The sequence below is a fragment of the Schistocerca piceifrons genome, chromosome 1 (genome assembly GCF_021461385.2).
Source record: "Schistocerca piceifrons isolate TAMUIC-IGC-003096 chromosome 1, iqSchPice1.1, whole genome shotgun sequence".
NCBI lineage: Eukaryota > Metazoa > Arthropoda > Insecta > Orthoptera > Acrididae > Schistocerca > Schistocerca piceifrons.
Window position 1 is genome coordinate 464,939,542 of NC_060138.1, and position 11,817 is coordinate 464,951,358.

Sequence of the window (11,817 nt, forward strand, 5' to 3'; positions counted from 1 at the left end):
ACGGAATAATATAAATACATCGCTTGTTTACTTAAATGTTGCAAGTAAATATTTACCACATCTCTGCAACAGCATTCAGTTTAATGCACATCTGGTCTGACTACTTTGCCCATTAATACGTTTCGAATTTTCTTTGGATACTTTGGGGAATTTTGGTGTTTACTTCTCCTAACTTGAAGTCAATACAAATTAACTATTGTTAGGGGTCATTGTTCCGCCTTTTGACTTACTCATCCCTGTCTTCTTACAGCTGAAAAGTCTAATGTTAGAAGTTCATAAACATAAGTTTGTCACTTGTTTGTTTAAATACTGGCAAGTGTGTTATTACCCCAGAGTAGCATTTATTTTATCGCAAGGAAGTTCGAGTAACATCGCAGAACATTACCTACCGCATCAACGCACCGAGAAGATTTTTCTCATATAAAAACACTTTTTTCACTGTTGGAAGTACATGAATGAACTTTTTTGACATTCTGGACATAGTTCAGTGGAAGAGACGTAGTTGCGTGAAACTCGGTTCTCTTTGTCAGAGAGAACGTTCATTGGTAATTGAGATTTAGGCTTTTCGAATTTTAGTTTGGAAATATGGAAATTTGTGGTAAGGTCTTATGGGACCAGATTGCTGAGGTCATCGGTTCCTAAGCTCACATAATGCTTAACCTAACTTAAGCTAACTTACGCTAAGAACGACACACACACACACACACACACACACACCCAGGCCCGAGGGAAGACTCGAACCTCCGACGGGGGGAGCCGCGTGCGTGGACCGTGACAAGATCCCAAGACCCAAGACCGCACGGCTACCATGCGCGGCCAATTTTAGTTTGAGTAGATCGCTGGAGACGAATGTATGAATTTGTTTTCTCACTGACTTGATTCAGTACTTTTCCTTAATGTTAAGAAACGACAAATCTACTTTTATAGCTTTTGTAGCCTTAGAGAAAGCTTTTAAAAATGTTCATTGGAATATTCCCTGTGAAGTTCTGAAATTAGCAGGGGTAAAGTACAGGCAGCGAAAAGCTATTTGCAGCTTGCTCAGTAACCAGACGGTAGTTATAAGAGTCAAGCGACATGCAAGAGAAGTATTAGTTGAGAAAGAAGTGAATTTTGTAGCCTGTCCCCGATTTTATTCAATCTGTACAATGAAGAAAACCAAAGAAAAATTTGGAGTAGTAATTAAACTTCTGAGAGAAAATATAAAAACTTTTAGGTTTGCCGATGACATTGTAACGGAATGATTATGGAATGAAAGTTGGTTCCGACGATCTCCTGCTTCAGGGCAAGAAAAGTTAAACCACGAGGTATCTATCATGGGAATTTTGCCCTGCCTTTATAAAGACAACACTTGGCATGGTAGTATATGAGAACATCACTTATTATTATTAATGAACCTTTTTGTCTTCCAATTTGTTGCTACTACGCAATGCCATATCTGTTTGACCACCAAACAAGTGAATCCCTACTCAGTTCTTATAATGATAGTTTGTTTTATCGTCTTTCCGCATACACCGTAATACAGTTATGTGTGAAATTTTACGTCAATAATGGGCGTGTGCACGTTTTACTAAATGCACCTGGTTAAATCAGTCTTGTCATGTTGATCTTCATTACGTTACAATGATACTGACAGATCTTCATAAAAATTGTTTGTAAAGAGCTTATATTTCTTTATATTAAATATTTAGTGCATCATTGAACCAATATGATATGAGTGAGTATGCCAAGTTTTAGCTTTTTCCGAATTTCAAGCTGGTATGTATCTGTATTTTGTCAAGACGATATTCAACAAAATCTTTTCAATTTCTTAACTTTTAAATTTTTATTTTGAAAGTGACGTATAAGACAGCTGTATGAACCTATTAATGATCCTTTGCTTAGGTTTTGGGGCATCGCTTCGCAACAGAGTTATGAGCGAGCACGTTGTAAGTTGGTATTTCTTGAATTTCAAAGTAATATGCGAATATGCTTCTTGATTTTAGATACTAAACAGAAAAAAAAAGATTTTAAACTACCGTATTGAAATGGAACTGTGTTAGCTAATTTGTAACATAGAAAGCGTTAGTTGAAATATTTGATGTAAATACTGCTGTACTTGTTGTAAACATCCGCCTCAGTTTTCTTCTGCCTATACACCGGTAGGATCGTGTGGTGACATGTACTGCCGCGAGTTTGTTGGATTGTAACGCAAATGGTGCAGCTTCTAGAATGGATGGATGCTATTGGATAACATGGTGTTTTACTTATTATTATTTCATGTAAAATAAATTAATTCTGATTCAGTAATTTCCTTGTATTTTAGCACTGAAGATGACCATTTATAGCCGAAATCTAGATATGCAGAAGTAACAAAAGTTAATGGGATTGCACCTGATTGCTATGTGTGCTTCTCCTTGTTTATTCTAATTCTGTCAGAGACAGCAAAGGACTTAGAGGAGCAGTTGAACGGAATGACCAGTGTCTTGATAGGAGGATATGAAATGAACATCAACTAGAGCAAAACAAGGATAATGGCACATAGTCGAACTGCATCAGTTGATGATGAAGAAATTAGATTGAGAAACAAAGACACTTAAAACAGTAGATGAATTTCGCCATTTGGGCAGCAAAGAAACTGATGATCACCAAGCAGAGAGGATATAAAATGTAGAGTTGCAATGGCAAAAAAAGCGTTTCTGAAGACGAGAAATTATTAACATCGAATATGGACTTACGTGTTAGGAAGTCTTTTCTGAAGGTATTTGTCTGGAGTGGCTATGAATGGAAGTCAAACATGGAGAATAAACAGCTTACACAAGAAGAGAAAAGAAGCTTCTGAAATGTGCTGCTATAGAAGAATGCTGAAGATTACATGCGCAGAACACGTAACTAATGAGGAGGTGCTGGATAGAATTGGGGAGACAAGAAATTTGTGGTACAACCTGGCTAGAATAAGGTATCTGTTCCAGAATGAAATTTTCACTCTGCAGCGGAGAGTGCGCTGTTATGAAACTTCCAGGCAGATTAAAACTGTGTACCTGACCGAGACTCGAACTCGGGACCTTGGCCTTTCACGAGCAGGTGCTCTACCATTTAGTTTTAATTGATCTCGTTTTCTGTTCATTATGGTTCCTTGTATTTGTTCACGGTGGACGTCCAATGACACCCCTTCAAGTTCCTCGCGGACCCATTCACACAGTTTTTTTTTCTTTTTTTTTTTTATCACAGACGGCAGCCAACCCTCTGACCGAACGCGTTGGGTTACCGCGCTGGCACAATCTGAGCTACCCGTCCTCACAGGTAGGAGACGAGGTACTGGCGGAATTAAAGCTGTGAGGACGGGTCGTGAGTCGTGGTTGGGTAACTCAGATGGTAGGGCACTTGCCCATCAAAGGCAAAGGTCCCGAATTCGAGTCTCGGTCCGGTACATAGTTTTAAACTGCCAGGAAGTTTCAAGGTATCGGTTGATAGGACACATTCTGAGACATCAGTGGATCACTAGTTTAGTACTGAAGGGAAGCGTAGGGGTAAAAATTGCAAAGCGAGGCAAAGAGATGAATACAATAAGTAGATTCAGAAGGATGTGAGTTGCGGTAGGTACTCAGAGACGAAGAGGTTTTGATATAGGACAGTACCTTGGAGAGCTGCATTAAAACAGTTTTCGGAGTGAAAACCATAGCAAAACCAACCTTTCCTTAGTTACTCGAACAAGTAATCAGTTTTTCAGCATTCTCCTGTAACATTACATTTCAAAAGCTTATTTTTATTCTTGTCTGAACAGTTTATCTTCCACATGTTATTTCCATACAACGCTACGCTGCAGACAAGTATGCCTACTTCCAGAAAAGCTTCGTCACAACATAAATTTTCGGTCCATGTTTACAAACATTCTCCTCTTTATAGAAGTATTGTTCTTGCTCTTGGCAGTTTGTATTTCGTATCATATTTCAACGTAAGCAAAAATGGGTAACCTACCAGTAAGCTCAAGTGACTGTTGTAGTGTAGTGAGAATAACGGAGTAATAACTGTATCTGCCTAACTGCCATGATTATTGGGCAAATTTTGAATGCAGAGTGTTTCAGAGTTATGTAGTATCTAAGACCGTACAGTTTACAGTGCAACCTTAATACATCAGCTGAAGGTAGAAAAGCACCAATATGAGTTAAAATGACATTCCATTAAAAAATGTAATCAGTTGAAACAAACGTTACTCCTTAATTAATTGTAGTCAAAATCTTTCAGTACCTCAAATACAAGCAATGTTTCCATATAAATTAGTCTGTAGGTCCTGAATTGGAAATAAAGCTAATTATTATAATTATTATACTTTTTCATTTAGCTGTTTTATATTACGGCCTAATTAAATGTTTTACAGAGTAGCGTCCTGCAGGAAAAATAGAAGTCTCCTTTTTGACTTTTCTTCTAGCAATTTCACCCCGATATCATGAGATTATCTCACTAATGAAATTGTGAGAAATATGTAAATTTATTTCAGATTGAAATATTCTCACAATATGTCTCCTTTACCATTATCATACGAATTTTATTGATTAGTTTAAACAGTTGGAGGTTTTTCTCCATTATTAATTCATAATTTCGATGTCACATTATCTGCATCAATTTGTTCTAAGTTTTATTTAAAATTGACCTGAAAACGTAATTATCTACGTACTAAGTAGAAAGAAGCTAAGTTCAGACTTTTGTTCATATGCTTTGGTTTACTCCACATTTCATTTTGCAGTATATAATGCCACTCGTAATTCAAAGACAGGCTTCAATCATTTGTATTTCATCGACGCTGTCAAACATCATATGGATGTGAAAATATTAACCCGAATGTCAAGACAGTTGGGAGCAAATACTCCCTCTCAAGCGCACCATTAGGAATGGCATTACATAGAGAGCACTTTCTTAATACTCCCTCTCGAAAGCATCATTAGGAATGGAATTACATAGAGAGCACTACTCCAGTACTGCTTAACTTAAGAATTCATTATTAAATCAACTGAAATATTCTTATTTGAGAGGTGCTTGGTTCGAATTCCAGTCTGATCTTCGTAGTTCAGGTTTCCTCTAATTTTGCGTCACAATTGTTTATTAAATATGATCATGATCGATTTCCTTCTCAATTCTTGTCCAGTTATGAGCTAGTGATCGGTCTATAATGACATCTTTGTCAATGAAGGGACATAAATCCTATCACACATTTTGTCTACTGTTGTTACATGGATCGCACCTGACAGATATCACCAACGTTGGGATCGCCATTCACACGCTTCACACGGGTACTGGAGCGTCTTATGGACAGTACTATCTCATTTGCGTGTCTAATGCATGACTAACATGGAATTAACATCTCTTCTAAAATAACTGTGTTTTAATCTTAGTAGGTGTTTTAATAAGAGTTTCATCAACTTTTACTAGACCACCTATTCAAACATTCAATATAAGGTAACTTATTGATGCCGTTTAGAAAAAATAATACACTCCTGGAAATTGAAATAAGAACACCGTGAATTCATTGTCCCAGGAAGGGGAAACTTTATTGACACATTCCTGGGGTCAGATACATCACATGATCACACTGACAGAACCACAGGCACATAGACACAGGCAACAGAGCATGCACAATGTCGGCACTAGTACAGTGTATATCCACCTTTCGCAGCAATGCAGGCTGCTATTCTCCCATGGAGACGATCGTAGAGATGCTGGATGTAGTCCTGTGGAACGGCTTACATGCCATTTCCACCTGGCGCCTCAGTTGGACCAGCGTTCGTGCTGGACGTGCAGACCGCGTGAGACGACGCTTCATCCAGTCCCAAACATGCTCAATGGGGGACAGATCCGGAGATCTTGCTGGCCAGGGTAGTTGACTTACACCTTCTAGAGCACGTTGCGTGGCACGGGATACATGCGGACGTGCATTGTCCTGTTGGAACAGCAAGTTCCCTTGCCGGTCTAGGAATGGTAGAACGATGGGTTCGATTACGGTTTGGATGTACCGTGCACTATTCAGTGTCCTCTCGACGATCACCAGTGGTGTACGGCCAGTGTAGGAGATCGCTCCCCACACCATGATGCCGGGTGTTGGCCCTGTGTGCCTCGGTCGTATGCAGTCCTGATTGTGGCGCTCACCTGCACGGCGCCAAACACGCATACGACCATCATTGGCACCAAGGCAGAAGCGACTCTCATCGCTGAAGACGACACGTCTCCATTCGTCCCTCCATTCACGCCTGTCGCGACACCACTGGAGGCAGGCTGCACGATGTTGGGGCGTGAGCGGAAGACGGCCTAACGGTGTGCGGGACCGTAGCCCAGCTTCATGGAGACGGTTGCGAATGGTCCTCGCCGATACCCCAGGAGCAACAGTGTCCCTAATTTGCTGGGAAGTGGCGGTGCGGTCCCCTACGGCACTGCGTAGGATCCTACGGTCTTGGCGTGCATCCGTGCGTCGCTGCGGTCCGGTCCCAGGTCGACGGGCACGTGCACCTTCCGCCGACCACTGGCGACAACATCGATATACTGTGGAGACCTCACGCCCCACGTATTGAGCAATTCGGCGGTACGTCCACCCGGCCTCCTGCATGCCCACTATACGCCCTCGCTCAAAGTCCGTCAACTGCACATACGGTTCACGTCCACGCTGTCGCGGCATGCTACCAGTGTTAAAGACTGCGATGGAGCTCCGTATGCCACGGCAAACTGGCTGACACTGACGGCGGCGGTGCACAAATGCTGCGCAGCTAGCGCCATTCGACGGCCAACACCGCGGTTCCTGGTGTGTCCGCTGTGCCGTGCGTGTGATCATTGCTTGTACAGCCCTCTCGCAGTGTCCGGAGCAAGTATGGTGGGTCTGCCACACCGGTGTCAATGTGTTCTTTTTTCCATTTCCAGGAGTGTAATTACATTGGCGATATATTCCAGAAGCAATATTTAACCAGTTAAGCCAATACACATTCTAAGAGCTGAAATTTGACAGCGAAGTGACGTTTTCTGAAACACAGCGCATGCCTTGTCAGAACCTGATGCCTCGTGCAGAAATCTCCTAAGCCGATAATCCATCTGTCACAACGTCTCCAGGAGTTTCGCACGAGACGCAAAAGACGGATGAGATTGATTTGTATTGGCAGTGGTAAGGAAAACATCAGTAGACTAACATCTTCATTGCAATCTAGTGTCTCATTTTCCTAAACAGTGATTAACAATTTCGTTAAAATTTCAAACGTCACGCTAAGTCTGACATAAAGTAGCTAATATGAAACACACATACGACGTACATATACGTCTATACGATACCAGCTGTAATCGCAGACGAACCTACTAATTCGATGTGCTGTACGCATCTTCATAAACAATAATAATAATAATAAAACTGAGGCGGATAAACGCAAAAGAAGTACATCAGTATCCAAGTCTAATGAAAATGTCTTCTAGATGTAGACTGCAAGATTATTTTCCATTCTGATTTTCCACACTGTCCAATACTTTATTTTATCTTTGCAACGATTTAGTTTTAACGCAGTGACTTCATCATTGTGATATACGACATAGACAGAGCGTCACCTCCTAACATGTTAGCCTCTACTCCTTTGTATTCTTGACTTTATGACGTGTGTAAGTTAGTTACTTACGGGAAGTGAACACAGCACATTAGCTGATAGGTTGTCTGTTATACATTTTTATATTTATCGTATAGCCGGCCGGAGTGGCCGTGCGGTTCTAGGCGCTACGGTCTGGAACCGAGCGACCGCTACGGTCGCAGGTTCGAATCCTGCCTCGGGCATGGATGTGTGTGATGTCCTTAGGTTAGTTATGTTTAATTAGTTCTAAGTTCTAGGCGACTGATGACCTCAGAAGTTAAGTCGCACAGCGCTCAGAGCCATTTGAACCATTTGAACCATTTATCGTATATGTTTTCAAATTAGTTATGAAAGATAAAACTCAGCATACCTTTTATTTGTTTTCACAGATCTAAAGATGGTCGAAATTTGAACGAAACTGGTTGCCACTATTAAGAGAAATTTGACAAAAGATTGAAAGAAAAGCATTAGGACTATTAGTTGTCGGAGATACATATCCCCATGTGACGGCCCGTCAAGCTTTCATAAATTTTAATGAAATAATTGTACGACATCTGATAACGACGGATAAGAGTCTACACTGCAAACACAGTCATCACACTGATAATTATTTCGAGTGAGCTTTTGCTATTGTAGCATTTTCTGAACTGTAGCATCGTGACTAAGGGTGGGCAGAATTTAAAAGATCGATCTGTATTTTCTCTGCATGGAGAAACATAACTAATGAATTCACGAAAACGTTTGATTAACATGAAAAATATGTTTCAGACTCCAAAATTTATGTATTCACTGTGTGAAGAAAACACGTCCACATGTACCACTTCGAAAATGCCGTAGTACATAGTCTGCGTCAGATGTTGTAGAATCTTCAGAACCTCTTCCATGCCTACAAACTGATGTATTTACCAATATATGAAAAACGAGAACATTTTCCCATTATTGATTTAAAAGGTTTCGTGTAGTTTTCAACACTCCAGTCAAATTCCCCTTTTTTACAGAAATAAGTGAGATATACACAACAAGTAAACTTAGCACTCCTATATTCGTCAAATACTTGTCATCACATAAAACAACCAAATGAAACCAGGGGAACGGTGGGATTTGGTGAAAGAATTTCGTAATTTAGTTCTTTAATTATTTTATACTTTTAATGTAATAAACTGACAAGCACTTCACGTGTCTAGTTTTTCATACTATTACAATAACGAACACATAAATTGTTTTATTTGTGCACGAGACCTAAAACTGATATTCCTACACTTCAAAGTTTTGCACAATAGTGTCTGTGTGTTAATTAAAGCTAGAAAGGCACACATATGAGATATGCTCAGGAACCACTTTTGTGATTGATAGGTGAACATGTACTGTGTATGATATTCTGTCGGATGTGTATTTTTAAGAAATCTATTGTTCATTGATTTTTTTACTACATTTATCCCACTGAAATTACACTTCCTTGTAAATAGTTTGTATGTAATATCAATGTAACAAACGTTTTATGCTGAATTTCTTCATCTGATTAAAAAAAAATTAAGCTATCATCTATCGCATTTTGTTCCATTTTCCTACTTGATGAAACACGAACTTGTGCATTAACAGAGCAAATTATGAATTTCCTTACAATAGGTAAAAAGGTAATGTTTTTGATACGATTATAGTTTTTCTTTGTCAGAGCATATAAAGTTACTTCCAAGCTAGCAAAAAGCAGAAGTTACAAGCAGAAGAAGAAGTGCGCTTCACAAAACGAAAAATGGTAGTATCCTATAAGATCAGTCAACTTATAGAAAAGCCTCAGTGTTACGCTGTATGGGATATGAAATGGAATGATGGATCAGTCCTGAGTAAAACAGGTATATTGTTTTTGTGGTAGAATACAGGGGAAATGCAATCAGTCTACAAAGGAGATTGCTTAGAAATAACTCGTGTGACCCATCCTTGAAAATTGGTCATGTGTGTGGGACTCATAGAAGGTAAAACTAGCAGTGGGTATTTAACGAATACATAGAAGGGTAGCACAAATGGTCACATGTTTCTTTGGCCTGTGGGACAGCGTTACAGAGATGAGTAGGAATGTGAACTGGCAAACTCATGGGGATAGACGTAAATGGTCCTGATAAAGCCCACTTACAGAGTTTCAGGAACCGGCTCTAAATGATGATACCGCAAACCCTACGTATCACATCCGAAGGAATCGCGAGGACAATATTAGATTAATTAGAAAACACACGGAGGCATTTAAAGAATCATTCTTCCCGCCGTCCATACGTGACTGGAACGGAAGAAAACTCTAATAATTGGTTCAGTGGGACGTGTCCTCTACCATGCACTTCACAGTGGTTTGCAGAGGGTAGATGTAGACGCAGAATCAGTACCAGCATTGCTTGTCTCCAGGGCAGCGCTGTAGCAGGAACACACCAGTAAAGCACTTCAGCAAATCCCTATACAAAGAGACAGACTTCTCGCAGGCGAGCGAAGAGAAATTTGGCCAATCTGCGAGTGAAATAAAGTAAAAGGCATACGATTTCCTGACAACCTTAATATCAGATAAGATAAAACTTTGTGTTACAGAAAGTATTTCCAGCTGCTATAACCATTTAAATGTCATCAATTCTACATAAAGAAAACAATGTAATACTTCATGACGTAGCATTCCGGAGCCCCGGAACATTTTCTGAAGAGGTATCTACATGGCAGAAACAAAACCAACACCGTCCGAACAGGCCTTGAAAAGTCGACGGTACCGACCGGCCGCCGCCTCATCCTCAGCCCTTAGGCGTCACCGGATGCGGTTGCGAAGGGACATGAGGTCAGTACACAGCTCTCCCGGCCGTTGTCAGTTCTCGTGACCGGCCCCGCTACTTTTCAGTCAAGTAGCTCCTCAGTTGACCTCACAAGGGCTGAGTGCACCCCGTTTGCCAACAGCACTCGGCAGACACGGATGGTGACCCATCCAAGTGCCAGCCAGACCCAACAGCGCTTAACTTCGGTGATCTGAGGAGAACAGGTGTTACCACTGCGGCAAGCCGTTGGCATCAGGAGCGAACGTTTTCAGGTAATCAAACCGAAGCGTATTATATGAATTCACTAGTTTCAGTCGCTGTCTCTGTTTTTGAAGAAGTATTGGGATTTTGTAGGCACTAGAGATTCATTGGAGATTCTTTCTTTCGGTTTATGTTTAGAATGTAGTACTGAAGTTTAAAGGCATTAACTGCACTAATTTTTAGGGAAATATTTAGGAAGCTTTCTTCTTAAGATTTTTATTGTAGCTTCTCAGAATCAGTCACTGCAGTGACTGTCGGCTTGATTCACAACAATAAAATGTGTGACATCCACGACATGCCACATCTGAAGATCTGTACGTTCTCATCTGGAATATTATTTCGTATCTCACATTTTAAATGGGTCTCGCTGTTGTGACGTTGAACCTGGCAAGGCTGAACAATCGGTTACTTATCCTTCGGTATTCCAACTTAGATGTTGCTTTCACTGTTTTCTTAATATTCTGTATGCTTAAATTAAGTATGCAAAAGTAAATCTTAGTTTCTTTAATGTAAACTCGTTGCTTTCGCCTGCAGTGTTGGCACTGGGAACACTATGCAACATACAGCCAGACTGAATAAGCCATCAAATATTAGCGTTTATTCGCATGGAACAAAAACACAACAACATATTTTAACAATATTCGTTAGTGCAATAAAACTTATCACCTTTCTAAATGGTTGTAGAATTTATTTCGTAGGTGACTTAATCACGGATTAGACAGAAGCAATTTCTTTACATCTGCACGATATCGTACCGCTCCCTTATGCCTTTGAAAGCAGGTTGACTCATAAATTTCAATTTAAAAAAATGAGAACCGATAAACTGAACGACGGAGAAGAATGCACTGCCCGCCTGCATATATGACTCTACATCCTGAGTAGCTGTCTTCCCTATACGTTCAATGTATTGATGACTAAAGAAAGCCAACGAAACGAATATTCCAGGTACTATGAGCGGAGCTCTTGTATCTTTACCGGATATAAAGTGCTCGTTAATTACCATCGGTTAATCAACAATTTTTAAGACATACTTCAATGAATCACTGACGCGAACAACAATTACAGTGAGGACTGCTATTACAAAGTCATCTTCTGACGGGCCCCTATTCCTTGTCAATTCGATGTGATCTGATTTTTCATAACACAATCTATACTCTTTGCGAAGGATATCGATAATAATCCTTTACATCTTCACAAAACTGAATTGTGGC